At 38.1% G+C, this 18,494-nt stretch overlaps 1 long non-coding RNA gene across 1 annotated transcript in view; it reads left to right on the plus strand.

Annotated features, from left to right (window-relative positions):
• Positions 1-1,902: 1,902 nt before the first annotated feature.
• Positions 1,903-18,494, plus strand: part of LOC121872265 — a 48,100-nt gene continuing 31,508 nt past the window's right edge. The window contains exon 1 of the long non-coding RNA XR_006090065.1: positions 1,903-1,975. This is a non-coding gene — a long non-coding RNA (uncharacterized LOC121872265). The remainder of the gene's footprint in view (positions 1,976-18,494) is intronic.

Genomic DNA, 18,494 nt, shown 5'->3' on the forward strand with positions numbered 1-18,494 from the left:
AACTTCTGTAATTATTAATACTCATTAACACTGGGTAAAACACACCAAAAAAAAATCAATGGTACATACTACTCTAGTACTGTCTAAACCTTAAAAAATTCTTCTGACATTTCTGTACACAATCAATGTTATTCACATGTAAGTATCACTCTAATGTCAGAAAATCCACAATTAAAATAATTTGTCTACTCAGCATCTTAATCACAGCTTCACTTCCACCGGATTTGATCAATGATTAAAAAACAATCCCACCGCTATAGACACCAATTTATACTGCCCGATTCTGGGGGTCACTAATTCTGAGGGGATAACTTATCTCTATTCTTAATTAGAAGGTCGCTGCTACCAGACTCCCCCCCCCATGGACAGTATGTAGCTCGTTAGGTAGAGGGCAGAGTAAGCTAGGCATTGCGTTGGGTTTTTCATCGACCAAATCGAGAGTGGGAAGAAGGGTGAAACATCAAGCATGACTTAACTAATTTATTCCTTATAAAACATATTGCATCCCGTCACAATACAAAAAGAGTTGGCCTTCATCAGAAGAACAACTAGTATGTTCATTACAATGAAGTGTAAGAGGATGCACCTGGGGCGTACCAACGGTAAGGAGGCGTATCATATGCCCCAACGGGATGAAGAAACTGCACTATTTGAGAATGAATGTGAGAAGGACCTACACTGTAGGTGTGTATGTTAACAATGAGCTGAAGTTCTCGGGCCATTGCGAGAAGAAGGTAAATCAGGCAAATAAATTATTGGGTCTTATAAGAGGGTCGTTCAGATATCTAGACGGTCCGTCCCTCGTAACGATCTTCAAGAGTGAATTGCTTCCCCATCTGGAGTACTGTCACCCCGTTTGGTCCCCGAGATATACTAGGGACTGTCAGTTGGTTGAAAATGTTCAAAGGGGGGCCACCAGACTGGTGCCTGCACTTCGGCACCTCAGCTACCCTGAGAGATTGGAACGCCTGAACTTGCCTAGCTAGGCAAGTTCAGGCCCCATGAGATGCTTATACAGTATAAGCATCTCAAGGGGCACTACTCAATCGAGTGTCCTTACTTGGAGCTAGCGGACGCTCGCCCCACAAGGGGTCACAGCTCAAGATTGAAGAAGCAGCAAGTCCAGAAAACTGTGAGGGCAAACTTTTTCGGAGTGAGAGTTGTGAACTCTTGGAACAATCTACCAGAAAGTGTTGTGACGGCACCGAGTGTGAGCTCTTTCATGACCAGACTTGACCAACACTGGAGCAGATTCAGGTACATTCAGGAGTCGGTGCATGCCCAGTACTTGCCAACAATGCGTAACAGACACGTGACCGAACGTCTAAGCGGTTAACGAGTCGATCATTTGGTGAAGACTGAAGATGATAAAAGAAAAGGGAAAGTAACAGTGACGTGACCGATCGCCCAAGCGGCTAACGAGCCGATCAGTGGTGAAGAGGAAAAAAGTAAAAGTAAAAAGATATGGCAGAAGGGTCATCCCACTTCCCAGGCGGTAGAACCTTCCTGTTTGATGGCCTCCTACTACCTAGTATGGCACCTACTACCAACAAATGTAAAAAGTAATTTCAAATATGATCCTAAAAAATATGTTTCATAAAAGAAGATGGAAGTTAATTTACATTTTTTAATGAACTTTGCTTCAATTTATACAGAATGAAATATTATACATTAATGATCTCTGAAGTTTGTAAACAATATGGTCGTGTACAAGATGCACTAAAACTGCATGAAGCGAAGCCGGGGATATATTTCACACAGCTTGTTGTAATAGGTAAATAGATTGATAATAATTTTTACATTTTAATATGTTTTAATTGTAAACGAAATAAAATATATTTCGAAAATAGATTAAAGCATAAACTGAATGATAATTTGTGATTAGTTTTTATTAGGAGTATTTGTAATCGTATGCGCTTTTGTTTGGCGCCAAGAGAAAACAGAGTCAGAGGTGTATAGAGGACTACAGGTCGAGGTAATTATTTCTTAGTTTTCATCGTAACAGTTGTTATTGGTAGAGTAAGTTACGGTAAGAGAGAGTTGGTAATGTCGTGGGGTACTGTTGTTATACTTTACAGTGTTTAAGTTGAGTGTTGGCAGCTGAGTAAGTAGAATGAAGGTGTGTACAGATACTGTAGACATTTAATATAATGCTTATTAAAGTTCACACTGTTTTAGCATTTACACAGACAGTATGGGCAGCAAGCAATGGTAATATTTCATGACGTGGGAACACCAGTGGCGAAAATAAACTTCTGTAAAGGGTTGGGGTAAAAAATGGTATTATTACAGTTTCGGTAAAATTATGGTTTCGGTCTTGCACTCACTTGGAAGTTGTTCGAAACACATCAAAACCATCGGAAAAACGGTAAATTTTTACTTTAGGAGTCCCTAGGGGTTGACCAATATGTTTTTCCCGTGTATTTTGTCGGAAAGTGCTCGTTTTTGCCCCACCCCGACTCCCTCCAACAATAATGGGGGAGAGCCTGGGAAATCGGGGTTTTTGGGTAGGGTAGAACTCGAAAACGAGTCATCTAACCTAACCTAACCTAAATGTTTCAGTAGTTTAAAACTTTGGGGCGTGCCATGTGTGAAAGTACAATACCTTGGTTAGAAGTGGAAGGACCAGGGATAGGTTAATAGTCATTGACCTCCTCCCTTTACTTGCTCTTTACTTGCCTCCTTGAACGATTACAGAACCACTGGTTCTGTATTTACAAGGCAATTTACAGTGTGGGAGAACACCGTGATTACGTAAGAATTGGATAAAATGATCGTCTTTCTCGTAAAGCTCAGCAATAAACAAATCATCGCAGGAGCATGAATCGCACCCAACCTCCACCACTGCCATTGTCAGACTGGTCATTGAAATTCAAATATGTACCCAGGCTGCTTCCTTTGAAAAAATAAAAATGTGATTGGTTGAAAAAAAAAATCGTTTGATATTGATACGTCATTGGTCATGACCGGATGACATCAGTCAATAATGCGCATGCGTGATGCATAATTAACTCGGTTTCACACAGATAACATTTCTTCGCAGAGACGAAGACTGAAAAGTACGTAAAATCAATTAAATTCAATTGTGTAGCTATTTTCCATTTCCGACTAGTATAAATGCTCAGAATAGTGAGATCTAAATGTTTCAGTAGTTTATAACTGGGGCGTGCTATGTCCTAAAGTAAAATAATACTGGAAAAACATAATTTCAACCTAACCAAACCGACCCAACTCAACTAACCTAACAAACCTAACCTGGGTTAATATGTAGGACTATCCCATGGACGAGTTATTTGTATTACTGTTTATTTTCTTACTTTATTTTCATCAGTGAGTTCTGATATGGTAATCATTTCTTGTGCAAATGTTTCATTTTCTAGATAATTAGGCGTCTAGGCGCGCACTAATTTGTCTTCCCGGCGATAATGAGGCCACGCTCTGTTGCGGTGCTTTTCCCCGCGTTTGTGGCAGTTTTATTTTCGGCATGACGTGTGAAGGTTGTCACCGGTCTTATATGGACGCAATTTGCGAATTTAGGGATAAAGACAACGAGACCCTTTAATTGCTCAAAGACAACAGCAGGGAATTTCTGTGCTTTCAGACCGTGGCTTGACGTTTCCTGCCATCACAATAAATCACTGCACCATATCATAGTAAGTGCTTTCTGTTTAATATACCCGGGGGTTCAGGGGGCGGAGGTTAGGTAAGGTTAGATAGGATTGTTTGGCTAGGTTAGTTAGGTCTGTTTTTCATACCTTAAAGGTTAAGTTACGTTTATTTTAGAAATAACCATTTTTAACACATTTGCACAAACTACAACAGTGTCCACGATAAAAAACAGTGAAAATCCGGAGTTTTAATATCGTTTTCTATCAATTTTGGCCGCGGGTTGGTCATGAATAATTACCCTAACCTAAAATCCTGAAGGCAGTGGATATTTTGCCGTGACTGGCTAAGTTCCTACTAACGCTATTGAACAGAGAGTGCGCTGTGATTGGCTAATTGTCCAGTACTGATGAACAACGGAAGAACTATATTTGACAGTGACTGACGGCATTTAGCATTTATTTCGCCTTAAGTCACTCTTTGTGTAGCTATAAACATACCTAACCATATTTCTGTTTTGCATGGAAAGAACTAACAAAAATAAAGGTAAAGATTCAATTTAGGTCGAACATGGAATTTTATATTTCTATTTATATAGGGAGAAAGCAAAAAAAAAACTATATTCTGTTATGTTTCTGGCACAAATTTATATTTTTCAAGTATTTTAACTGATAAGACCTCCCCAATTACCAACAATATTGGTTGTTCAAAGTGGGCACTAGAGGGCAAATGGGGTGTAAAATACAACAAAGAACACCAAACAAGCCTTTGAAAACCTTATCTAACCTTACCTAACTTGTAAAACCGTTAAAAATACGGTAATGCCTTAGAACCCCGCTACCACCAGAAAGAGTAGTTCGATTTTGTTCATTTTTCCCAACATGTTCTTATCATTATAAAAGAGGCAACATTTACTAGAACTTAATAGAGCGTGACCTAACCAACCAAAGAAACCTACCTAACCTTACCTAAATTCCTAGCCAGGGGGGCAGACCTCCCATCATATTAAACAGAAAGTATTTAGCCAATTAGAGTGCACTCACAGTAAATTATCATTTGTAGGAACTTTGCAGGTCACAGCAAAATATCCACTGTGAATCCTAAAATTTTCTGAATAACCGAAGCAATAATAATACCGCAGTTTCAGCCCCAACTCGGTTAGAGCAATTTGTCGGGGTTAAACTCAGTAACCTCTCTAGTATGACAGAAATGAAGGTCAAATTCGTATGAATCAGACCAAATACCATGGGAAAAAAAATATGGTCGAACAGTAGTTGGGGCTGAAACTGCAAATTTACCAAAAAAGGGACAGTATCTGATTTTCCTTCATACATCTGCTTATTTGGTAAAGATTCAGTAAAGTACAAAATGGGAAATCAAATCAGAGACAAAAATAAATATGGCAAGGATTCGTTTTAGTTACACCACAGAAACTACTAACAAAAATAGGTTTTTCTAGTGTATGTTGTGTTGATTTAAATGAATCTGACTTTCATTTATGTAGTGGATATTTTGCAGTGACTGGTTAAGTTCCTCCTAATGCTATTTTACTGTGAGTGTGTTCTTATTGGCTAATCGTCCATTACCGGCAAACAACGTGCGAACGATAAGTGACCACAATGTAGATTGAAAAATGGTGTTAGGTTAGGAACCAGGTTACCGGTACATCTTGCACCTGAAAAAAAGTAGGGTGATTGACTGGCAGCGTAAAGTTTGTGAAATAAATGCCAAATACCGCCAGAATCACGGTCAAATATAGTTTGGTAATTATATAGAACTTCGCAGCCGCTGATTTTTCATAGAAAACAAATTTAAAAATGCCGAAATTTCACTGTTTTTTTATAGTGGACACTGTCATAATTATGAAAATTATGGAAAATTTATTAAAAAGGGGTTATTTCTAAATTAAACCTAACCTAACATTAGTCGATAAGAAAAACAAATGGTAGAAGCGTTGTTAGAAAACCTCACCAACCTAACCAAAGAAACCTACCTAACCTTACCTAACTTCCCAGCCGTGAGGCTCAACTCTCCAGACTTACCGGCATATTAACCAGAAAAAAATTTATTATGATGTATAATTTAAAAAAAATTGTGTATGTGAGAGCAGCCTCCCAGTCTGTGTGGCTCTTAAACACACACTGGCGAATGGAGATGATTAGCTGTGTACCGCCGCAGAGAAAGTGTGTGCCTGACAAAGTAATGCGCGCCTATTCATCTAATTATCTACCAAACGAAGCTGTTTTCATAAAAATGATGATTATATCAGAACTCACTGATGAAAATATAGTAAGAAGTTAAACATCAAAACAAATAACACACTGGCTGTGAAGTCCTTGATATTAGCCTATAGTTCTCGCATTGTTCGCCAGTAATGGACAATTAGCCAATCAGAGTACACTCACAGTATAATAGTGTTAGTAAGAACTTAGCCGGTCATGGCAAAATATCCACTGCACAAACAGGAAGTACTTATTTTGATACCTGGTTACCTGGTACCAATGAAAGAAACATTCTTGAAATGTCTGGTGTAATTTTAAGTTTTTCGTGGATGTGAGAGAATGCTCGGACCGAGTGGGTTGGTTGTTAGCAAACAGCATAGACAACAACACATGCAAACAATGTCAAATACTATTGGCTATTATACTTTCACTCCTATTTATTTTCTTGGACAAATGTTTAGTTTTTGAGATATAGGCAAGTTAAGATAGCCTTCTTACAGCCGCTATCCCTCAGTGACCTCCACCACCAAGCACTGGAAAGGTTTGGCAGCCAACCAATGCACCACCCTCGTCATCGCCGCCACCTGCCACCGGCAGCCCCCACCTGCCACCGGCAGCCCCCCACCTGCCACCGGCAGCCCCCCACCCACCTCGTGCAGTCCGCCACAACAACAAAATTCAGCCCATAAGAGCTCGCACCGATAGATATAAGAACAGCACCATCCCATCTATTGTCAAAATAATAAACAACTCCTGATTTATGTACTGTACAGCCCTGTAAATGTATTCAACGCATATTATGTCGGTATGTCTAAATCAAATGTAAGTCTGTATATTTTCAGCCACCGGCTGCAACTCTATTAATAAACCGTTTATTATTATTATTTATTTATTATTTATATCAGCTGTGATGTGGCAGATGTAGTGGCCATCAGCAGTTTGGTAATTATGAGGGATGTGGTTAGGTAATTATCAGGGTGTTTTGAGACAGTTTTGTACATTGATTACTTTCAGTTTTATTCACGTTTTTGTGTAAATGCTTAGTTTTCTAGATATAGGTTAGGTCAGGATTTTTTAGGTTTGGTTAGCACATGATTTCAGCCATTTTTTAATTTTTTCCCAACTTACTACAGTATCCTTTAATGAAATCAGTGAAAACTGTGTATTTTTAAACTAATTTTCAATGAAAAACGGTGGATGGTCATTATCCGTATAATTACCATACTATCTTACCTAATCTAATGTTTGTCGGTAAATATATTAACAGCTAAACATTTGCACAAGAAATTTTACTCTTGTAATTAAAAAAAATAATAATAGCCTGTGTGCTATCGAAAAGTCCAGAATACTGTACAGTACTCCATAGAATAATTAATTTTTTCTCTTTCTCCCTTTATAAATAGAAATATGAAGTTCCTTGGTGTAAGTAAAATAAATCTTAACCAGAGTGTTCTTATATAAATGATGGGGATTTAAAATATTATGACTACAGTATTTTTGACTCGAGTGAATATTTATTTAGATATGACCCGCTACCTATAACAATGATAGTGGCTGCTAGTGGGCAGGACTATGAAGATGAGGGAAATTGCGGGTTAAAGAAATCTCCCAAAATATCAAGCTTGAAAACCTGATCTAACCTTTCCTAACCTAAAAAAAAGACCTATTTTTAAAGATGAAGTGAGTATTTGCACACTTTAGCAAAAATAATGCACAAAGTATTTTCACACTTTGTCAAATCCCTTCCCTGCCTGACCCACATACTAATGATTCCATCTAACACCATAGTACAGTGAATTAGCACCTATTGTCTTGCACTAAACCATGGTACCATGGTGTAAAATAAAGAGCAGCTTAACTGTTACGTGCCTTTTCTATATACTTTTACTTCACATTACTTTTTATATTGTATCTCATTTAATTTCTCTAATTATCATTTTGTAGCTTATTTTTCCATTACTTAAACTGATTTACTCCATCTAATCCATTTTGGGTAAGGTTAGGTTAGGTTATTTGCACTCAAATACCCACAGATTTATAAAAAGCTTAAATAATTTAACTGATGGAGGAGCAATATGAGTGACTGTCTTTTTATTTTTGTATAAAACCAGGCATGTTTATCCACACAATCGGCCTTGACCAATTATGGGAAAGATCTGCGCATGCCAACAGCCAGGGTAACCAGGTTTAGCATTTTTGCATTAAATTTAGCACTGGGAGGGGGGGGTTCATTTGTTCTCTAATTTAGTGTTGCCATGAAAGCAAGCACAGGTAAGAAAAAATAACAAGAAAATTAATTAGTGTAGATTTTTTGGGTAATCCTGGAGCAGCAAGATGTTTGATTTGGTTAATTTTTTCCACATGTTCTTTGGATGATAGCAACTTAGTAAGGAATAAAAACAACATGACAATACACAGAATATAATAGAAGCTGACCTAACCAACCAAAGAAACCTACCTAACTTCCTAGCTGGAACCCCCTGCTATGGTAAACAGAAAGTATACTTATTCTGGTATCAATAAAAGCAACTTTGTTGAAGCGTCATGGTGTAATTTTATGCTTTTTGTAGACGTGAGAATATACTCGGACCGAGCAGGTGAGTTGTAAACAAATAATGCAGATGACAACACGCGCAGATAATGGCAGATTTTTTGGAGGCATATTTACTCTAATTAATTAAGTTTTTCACATTTAAAGCACGTACAGACATCATTTTATTGTCATATGATCAGTTTTCACCGTATTTTACCCCACAATTTCCTTCATCTTTCATACTCTGTCCATTACAGGTGATTTGAGGCACTCAGCATTAGAAGGGGGTGAAGCGACACCCTGGCCTAAATACATTTTTTGATGGATATTACTATTTTCACCCTTCCTCTACATGTTGGCGTTGGATGTAACCCTCTATCTAGAATACAAATATGGTATATAGTCCTTCAAAAATAAGGTGTGATTTTGCCTCAGGCCTGGAGCTACGTATAAGAAGATAAAAAAATAAGGAGTCTACAATTGGCCTGTTGGTCTGTGCATGGCAGCTCCTGTCGAGAGTTACTACCACTCTCTTATCATCCATGAATCTATCTAGCCTCCTTTTAAAACTTTCCAGCATTCCAGCACTTGCTACAAAGTTGCTAAGCTAGTTCCACTCTTCCACCACCCTATTTGTGAACCAGTTACTTCCTATCTCCCTCCTGAACCTAAACTTATCCAACTTAAATCCGTTGCTACAAGTCCTATCCTGCTCGGATATTATAAGAAATTTATCTATATCTCCTTTATTGATTCCTTTCACCCACTTAAATACTTTTATCATATCACCCTGCACTCTTCGTATTTCTAGGAAATGCAAGTTTAGTTTCTTTAACCTATCTTGATATGGAAGGTTTCTAGGTCCCGGATTCATTTTCGACATTCTTCGCTGCACCGACTCCAGTGAATTGATATCCATTCTTTAATAAGGGCACCAGAACTGAACCGCATATTCGAGGTGCGGCCTGACTAGTGCAAGATAATTGAAATTATTATACCCCCTTAGTCTCTTTCACAAGTCGACTTCTCTAGGTTGATGTTGTTAAGGCTGTATACATTGACAGTACAGTATTTGTTCTTCCAATATTAAGTACGCTGCACTTGCTGGTGTTGAATTTCATTTGCCATTTTCTGACCACTCCTGTAGTTTATTTAAACCCTCCTGTAGTGCATTTGCATCCTGCCCTGAATTAATCTGCCAACCTACTTTGATGTCATCCGCAAACTTGCTTATGTCACTGCTGATCCCAGTACTCTGTATCTAGATCGTTTATGTAGATTTTAAACAAAAGTGGGTCCATTACTGACCCCTGGCTGTGCGCTCAGTCAAAGAAGGTGACAACATCCCATTCAGAGCGAGAGGAGTGCTAGCCAATGAGAGTGCGCCTCCCTCGGACCATACCCTCTGAGGCAGCCAATCACAATGGATTTCCCCTTGCTACGTCACAGCTTCTTGGCCAATCCTTGCACCCAGATGCTGTCTCCTTGTTAATTTTGGTGCATTTTATAGCATAAGGAGGTTCAGTACCCTTTCTACTGCTATTTTGATAACTTTTTGGCGTAACATTGACCTTATTTGTGTTCCATGGGTGTGAGAAGTGCTGTGCAATATCTGCCCGATAGTAGAGCGAGTGTGGCCAGGCCTTCTGGTGTGGGTTCAGGTCTATTCCTGAGCGTATGTTTAGTGACGACAGTGCTCACGTGGACACCCCAGGAATGTTTGGTTATAGTGATGGCGATAGTGATAGTGATTTGGGTATACAGTACTCATAATACAAAAAGTGACTGTTATGCATCACAAGACCTTTTTGCAGACTGTGTTCCGGTACAGAGTTACGTGACATGCACTGACGGCAATATTGACGATGAAAGTGAGTTTAATGGTAACACAAACAGTGACACTAATGTATCACAACAAGAATATACAGACTGTGAAGAGGTAGAAGTGGACAGTGACACGACATGCATTGACCTTGATAGTGATGAAAGTGAGCCTGACCCAACAAATGCTAGTGAAAGTGAGCCCATAACTCGGTCTTATAATGAAACTGAACTATTGCCTGCATCAATAATAATCAATGAGTTAGTTGATGAAGAATCTGTGTGGCATTTTTTTAGAGAGGGCAGAGAAAGACTTTGATCACTACGTGATTGATTATGACGAAACCATTAAAGTTATACGCACTCCTCAGGATTTACGTAACTTCAAGTTACTACGATCTTCAGGGATAATAAAACGAAGGAACTAAACTAAGTAAGATTGTAATACTACTGTATTTTCATAAAACTGTTTTTACCAAATATTATGCTAACTTTCTCCGCCTTTGTATTCGTATGTTAATTACATTGGGGGGGGGGATGAGTGTAGTGGTGTTTCCTTATTATTACACACTATTATACTTAACAATAGTATAAATCTTTGGCTAATAATAAGGACGGAAAGATAAATACTGATAGGCAAATGAGTTTTTTATTATTATTTAATTTTTGGGTTATGAGGGGGGGTGTAAGATGAGTGCTGTTTTTGGTGATCATTAACTTGTTTTACAGTATTATCCTACAATAATAATAAATTTGCAGAATACCCCGATTATTGTTGGTTTGAGGATCAAACGACTGTACATCACGGGTAGTTATTCTCATTCAACTTGCGATAAAATAATAACTATTCACAGTAATAACTTCCAGTTTTCACAGTTCTCTAGGAGTGGGATTGAGCTGCACGTTAAAAAATGAACCCTCTAGCTTAAAAAACCCCAAATTATAGTTGTTTGAACTTCAAAAAATTTTATACGTGTTTTTCTCAGCTTTTTTAATTTGGTGCTTCACCCCCTTCTGATGTGAGCCTCATTTATGATCCTTCTTTTAGTAGTCCGTGAGCTTGTGAAATTTATATGGGTTTCACCTATATGTACTCTATGTAACTTTCAGAAAATATTCTCCGGACATCCCTAAATATGAAACTCACTTGTGACCAATTTTTCCTTGACCCTTAAGGTCGGCTGTCTTGGATTTCAAAATGGCTGCCATGTATGTCATATTCACTACTTTTATGTCATGTTATTTATAGCAATGAAATAATTTTTATGGGATGTGGAAATAATATTTTCATTACAGAATAGCTAATTTATAAACATGTAAATGATCATTATACAGTATGCACCATAATTAGACAATAAAAAAAAATTATACTTCAACAGGATGTGTATGCAAAATGTAAATTAAAACACAAATTTTCTAATTATATGTCTGAATAACTGCTTGCGTTTTGGCATACATCTACAGTATGTCAGCTTCACACAGATAAAGTTCTCTGCAAACAAGATCCCTTGTTTGGCATGAACACAATGCAGAGGAACATTTATTTATTGCACATGGTCTACTTGCATCACATCTACACCTTACTAGCTCAACAACAGCTGATGGTGCAGAGGCTCAACCTCTGATAACTTTGGCACCAGGCAGTTGTCTACTTTTATCCAGCCAAGTTTCAGAGGATCTGGCAAACTTGGGTGAACAATGAGATCTTGCTCCCATGCAGCTGCTTGGTAGTGTGCTCGCCTGATATGTTGTTCCCAGGCTCTAAGCGTTGGCGGGAGTGACTCAACTCCCTTATTGATATCCTGTTGCCTGAATAATGTCCATCTGAGGCTGTTTGGTTGAGTGATTTTGGAACCCTTCTTACAAAAATCACAGCATTGGCTATCTAGCTGCAGATGTGAGTGACTCGACTGTATGACATGCCAGCACAAGTGTTAGTCAAAAAAGATATGGCTCTTTTACTATGCAGATTATGATATAACCACAGAGACATGCTCACTGAAAATGGACTTTCATACTGTTACCAAAACTCTGATACTGCTGACAGAGTTTTTGTTGTATATGTCACTTGTCTGGTGGTTTTGAATTCTTGCATTATTGTTTGTGAGATTATAAGACAATATTTGTGCAAGTCCTGATCACGTGTGTCAGTTGTAGCTGCTTTTGATCCTTGCAAGATCCATCTGGTCATCATCTTCAGCTCTAATGGGACTGGGAATTCACCAACACTCAAAAGTCCCTGTAAAAGACCACTGCTCTTCTTTTTTAGTACTGTACTGTATTGACAATCACTCGCCTGATTATATTTGCACACTTTAAGATTGCAGTGAGATTATGTTCAGTATCCTCTTGTTACTCAGCTGTGTCAACTGCTTCACAGCCTGCTTTATTTGAATGCAGGACTCCAGGTGATCCACCCTTGCATGTAGATATAACAATATTAGGATTTTTTCCATGATCTTTTTCATCAGTTTTCTATTTTATACCATTTTTTATAACACCATGATCACACATCATATTCTTGTACAAGGTTTCAGTTTCAACTGTGGTAAGATATTGATCATCAATTCCTTCTTGCAATTCATCATAGAAGCTGGATCTTCTTTACTCGATCTACCAGTACTACTTCTTTTGGGCCCTTGTACATACTTTTGCTAATATTTGGTTTTGCAGCTTTTGAGATAGTCAATGTTTCTAGCAAGGAAATCACCCTCTGCTATGATATCAGCCAGCTGGACTTTCCATGCAGCATTGGTACTTTTTTCTATAATATCTTGAATTTACATTGCACTATTTTCACTTTGACATGCTCAAGTGGTTTCGAATCTCTTGCTGACAAAAAAAAACACAGTTGGTTATCAAACACTCGACAGCCAGACCTCATCAACCTTTTATCTTCTGATCGGGCTGACAGGAGGCGCTGGCTCTTTTGAAATAGCTTTTGTACCGCTGTTCATCTCTTTCAATTTTGCTCTCAGCTGTTGGATCAGCGTAGTAGTTCTGGTGCCATTGTGCCTCTTTTGCCAGCAGATCTGCCCCTGTCAGTCCTTCCAGTCTGCGAAACACACTAACGGATTCTGTATTCCTAAGTTCTGCTCCCCTATTCACACTTTGTAGGAACTTTTACAAGTAGAGACATCACGAGTTTTTGTCAATTTGATTTCTAATTAGTGCCTTTCCTCCGTACAAATGTTGAAATCATGTTCCGCAGCACTGCATGAGGTTGTGGCACTAGTTTTTCATCATTCATTTCTTCAGTGTCTATCATGGTTCTGATAAAATGAATAGAATGAAATTAGTACTGCAGTTAGCAATTATGAAATCAAGTGCTAAAAGACATACAGTATACTGTATTACAATATTACTGTACAATACTTTATACGCTTTAAAAATGTGTACCTTGCTCAAAGTATATCAATATGAGTAGAGGGCGGCCACTTTAAATTAAAATTCTGCCCTAAGGGCCAAGAAAATTTGGCAATAAGAGGTTTCATACTCAGGGATACTAAAAGAATATTTCCTGAAAGTTTCAATGAGTATACCCGACATTACAGTTAAACCCATTTTTTGCTATACAAGCTAATGGACTACGTAAGAAAAGGCAGAACCAGGATATATTCAGCTCTATACTACAGGTCCTACAGTCGAGTTTCCTGTGCTTTTGATAGCAATGCAACTGATTAGTATTTTTGGACTTAGCGTCTAGCACTGTATACCATTCTCGACCACATCAAGTCATCAAGAGTCACTTGACTTTACATCAGAGGATAGAAAATATATTTTATTATTTTATTTTAATGTTTAAAATATATTTCTGAGATTTCTTATCCACTAATAACTATTGCATTACTCCTCTAAATTTAACGCATTCATTAACATATTTACGGGTTGACAATCCCTTACCCGAAATCCTTGGGGCCAGATGTATTTCGGTTTTCGGAATGGTTAGGTTTTAGGCGTTAGTTTCAGTTCAGTTCATTTAGTTTGCATAAATGAAATTGGGGATAAAATACAGTAGTCCAAAATATCAAGTACAATTTATTTAGGAAACATTCAGTAAAACTTCAAACAGATATATAAGGTACATTACAGCGGCTTGCATCATATAGGACACACAGTGTTGTCATCGCAAGAGAGTCGACATCTGAAGATGGCAGAACAGACTCTCAAGTGATGACTCAACACTAGGACAGATGGCATTTTAATGGCTTCTTCCAGTGTCATCTGTCCATTAATAGTGGTTTCTGCTACAGTTCTCTTTAATTGAATAAACTGCCATAATCTCCTGCTCACTGATAAATGCACGCTTGTTCAAGGGCAGTAATTACTGATCACAGGTTTCACCACATTGTCATGGAGACTTTTCACCGTGTTCACAATTTCATCATCATCACTACTATCCCATCTTATCTTTATTTAGCACCATTTCAGCTATTTCATCACCAACAATGCACAACAGGTGCATTATTTCAATGTTCACACTTCAATGTCGGCTTCCTCAACTTATTTACACTTCGAAGATAAACCTTTGGTAAGTAAGGAAGTTTGATATCATTATCTCCTCAGTGACCAAATCCTTCAAAGTCTATCTGCATCTTCATTTACATCAAACATCGTTGTAGGCCAAAGTTTGTGCCAAGCATTTGTTAATGTTGGCTCATCAACACATTCAAGCATTAGCAATTGAATAAATGCATCCCAATATTGAACTCTTTCGTGAAACTTGATTCCAGCCTGTTGACTCATCACATACAGTTAAAAAAACTTTAATTTGCTGTCATGGAGTGTAAAATTCCTTGTCACAAGGCTGTATTAAAGACGTCACATTGGGGAAAGTAAATGACAAAACATTACTTTTCACAAAAGTTCAGCAGGGGGAAGAGCGGAGCAGTTGTCAAGGAACAATAGAATTTTAAGTTTGTTCCAGTCCGCTTCTGAGCAATGAGCTCTTGCTGCTGGTACAAAGGATTGAACCAATCAGAAAATAGTTCCTGGTTACCCATGCTTTCTTTTGGCAATAATGCACAGGTAAATTGTGTACAGCTAGACATCTCAGTCGCTATTTTTCCAATCACTGCTAACTTTAACTTTGTGTGCCTGCAACATTGAAACCCAAGAACAATCAACCTGTTCTTAGCATCCTTAACACCTGTTGGTGCTCTCTCATCAAACGTTGTTGACGTTTTCTAGAACATTCCAGTACAGAGCTGTTTCATCAGCATTGTAAATTTGTTCAGGCTAAGGTTTCCATCAGATATAGTTTTGCAAATCGTCAATGAAATTTTCAGCTGCTTCATGATCAGCAGAAGCCTTTTCACCACAGATTTTCAGATATTTATACCATGATACTTCTTAAATTTCTGCAGCCAACCTTCTGAATATTCACTCACCATCAATGTTCAGTTCTCATGGTATATTCTAGCTTGTTTCATGACCATCAAACCCGCCAGTGGCATACGTACTTTTGTTGTCGAATCCACTTAACAGCACGCCGTCAAGATCTTCATTTTTGCCTTGCATTATTCTGTTTTTATTATTTTTGGTCATCACTGTCAGAGTAAAACTTCAACAACTTGTCTTCGTTTCTAAGTCATATACAGTGGTAGTCCACACCATATTTTATGATGCCACAGGACACCACGATCAAGCTGTAACAACTCCACTTCTGTGCTATCGTATGAGGGATGCTTCCTTTGCTCCCTTTACCCATGGGTATCTGAAGCTCTTGGCATTCAGTGAATAAACAAATCGTAAATATAAGAATAGCGCAAATGTGTGACTAGTAGCAACACTGAGACACGGACGCCACTCACACCCGCGGTGTGGGTCAGCCCGAAGCGCCAAGTCCAGAAATGTTCGATTTCACACAGTGATGCAACACAACTTTTTTTGAATCGATAAAGGATTGTCAACCTGTACTTTATTTATTTGGCATGAGGCAACAACAAATTAACAATGTTTTATGAAATTGGCTTTAACATACTGTAGGTGCCCTTTGATATAGTGACAGAAGGTTAGAGTATTTACACTATAGGAACCGAGATTTGCTGTGGGGTCCTGACTTCTGAAACGTCCGACTTACATATGATCAGTTTTTAAACTTGAAATTTACAATATTTTATTTACCAGATGACTTTTTTTTTACTTTAATTTACTGTTTTTTCATTCTATTTTTTTTTGACTTGCTAAAGATTTTAGATGTATATAGGACTTACTGCATATACAGCACCCGACTTCACCTACCTACTCTCTAAATACTCCCTCCCTCCTGTATCTTTGTCTGGTATTAACACTGGCCATTATGAACTATATTTGAAAGAAGCAAAATGCACTGTGATACTGTTTTTTTCTCACTTCCTGACCCTTCCGCAGGCATGGCCATTTAACCTTTGAAACATTTCTGGGCGTAAAGCCAACAATTGTTGTATTTCAGTGTTAACAACAACACACTTTGGTTTACGACATCACCACCTTTCTGTTGTGTTTGTTCATCTTCACTGACCATTTCACAAGGCATCAGTAAACTTAACAAATGAGCATATAAAGACCCCATGTAGGACTCGATTTCTTTTATCGCAAAACCTGCAAGTGCAAATTAATATTACGAGAGATAATTAATTCAATCGTATGTTCCATCACTATTAACGACTACATATAATATATTTGATGGCTCACTGGACAGCTAGAGACTAGTCGAGCTTATCACACTTATCACCTCAGCAAAGCTCGTTGTCCTTCTCTCTCCTTCTCTAGGTAACAAGAACTGTTACCAGTATCACTATTTTCCTCTGCGTGGACACTATTTCCTGATGGGTCTTGAGTTTCCACATCTGGTACTGACATCTGAATGTCTTCAGTTTGACTGTAATCTTCCATAGCTGCTGCACTGTGTTGGTGGTGTTCTTTTTCTGTAGTGTATTGCAGAGGCTCTTTAACATATCAGTTTGAGCTGTAAATTGAGATTAGAGTTCTTTAATCTCATTTTTCAAATCGTTGATCTCTTCACTTTGTGCGTGTTCACGGGGTGTGTTGGCAGCTACCTGTTGTGTTGGTATGTCTGTGTTGCCCCATGCTGATCTTTCGTTGGAACCTGTTCATAACCTGGGGACTCTCTGTATAGGAACCGAGAGGATAGGGAGGAAAGTGTAGGGAGAAAACCGACAAGTCAAGGCAGAGGGGTGGGAAGGAGAGATGAGTAAGCAAGGGGATGGGGGGAAGGAGGGCAGGTGGGGTCATTGTCTTATGAGTCATTTTTACAATACAGTACTGAACTCATGTATGAATCTGTATTGGGTATATTGTATATCCATCAAAATTGTGAATGAAGAAAAGGGTTAAGCCTTTGCTCCCACCCCTTTAAGCAAGTTTTATTCAAATGTTTATTTTATTTGGCATACTCGCTACACTAAATAGTTATGCATTCCATCACGTTACCGCACAATAAACTGTATGCACAGGGAGTAGGAAATTTAAATGAATTAGGTTAATTGTAACCTTGTAATTTTTGTAATGTTAACCCTTTGAGTTAGAGCTCACTTTTCAAGGTGTAAATCTACATAACTAGCCTTTTATGGGGGGCTTGATTCATTCGAACGCCTGACTTTTCAATGGCCACACTTTGACGCTTACCCTATCCCTAGATTAGTGTTTTTGACTGTACAAAGATCTTATGATAATTATCCAAAGATCTTTGATATAACATTTACTTTAAGTCTTAGTTACTGAATATCTACTTATGCCCTCACAAACTGGTTGCTTTGAATCAAGTAAGTTGAAAGCAGTATCAAAGGGTGAGGGGGGGAGGCCCTGGCTGAATGGACCCCCTATATACCCCACTGCCTAGCACTAACTTCAGGAAATTTCTCCTTAGAAGATAAAATATTTCTTACTTTATGAAAAAAACTAAAGTGCATGAGGAATACATTTTGCGGTTACTGTATCTTGTATTTAATGAGTGCCTTTGCTGCCATTCAGGGAAGACTGGAAACTTTCTGCAGTACTGTACCAGATACTGCTACAATATATAATTTATAGCTCAAAAAATGCAGCAAACTAACCTAACCTAAATTTGAGTTTCACCTTAACATTATAATATGATTTAGGTTAGGTAGTTTAGTAAATTTTAAGGATGATATACTGTACTGTACACAGTACTGTAGCAGTATCTAGTACAGGTACTTTGGAAAGTTCCCAGTCTTGTCATATGTCAACAAAGGTACTGACACTTTTGATTTTATGCCCTAAATACAAGATTACTGAATTTGTATAATATTACAGTACTGTTGCACTGTACTTTGTAATACTGTAGTTCA

Source organism: Homarus americanus, unplaced genomic scaffold (genome assembly GCF_018991925.1).
Source record: "Homarus americanus isolate GMGI-L3 unplaced genomic scaffold, GMGI_Hamer_2.0 scaffold5589, whole genome shotgun sequence".
NCBI lineage: Eukaryota > Metazoa > Arthropoda > Malacostraca > Decapoda > Nephropidae > Homarus > Homarus americanus.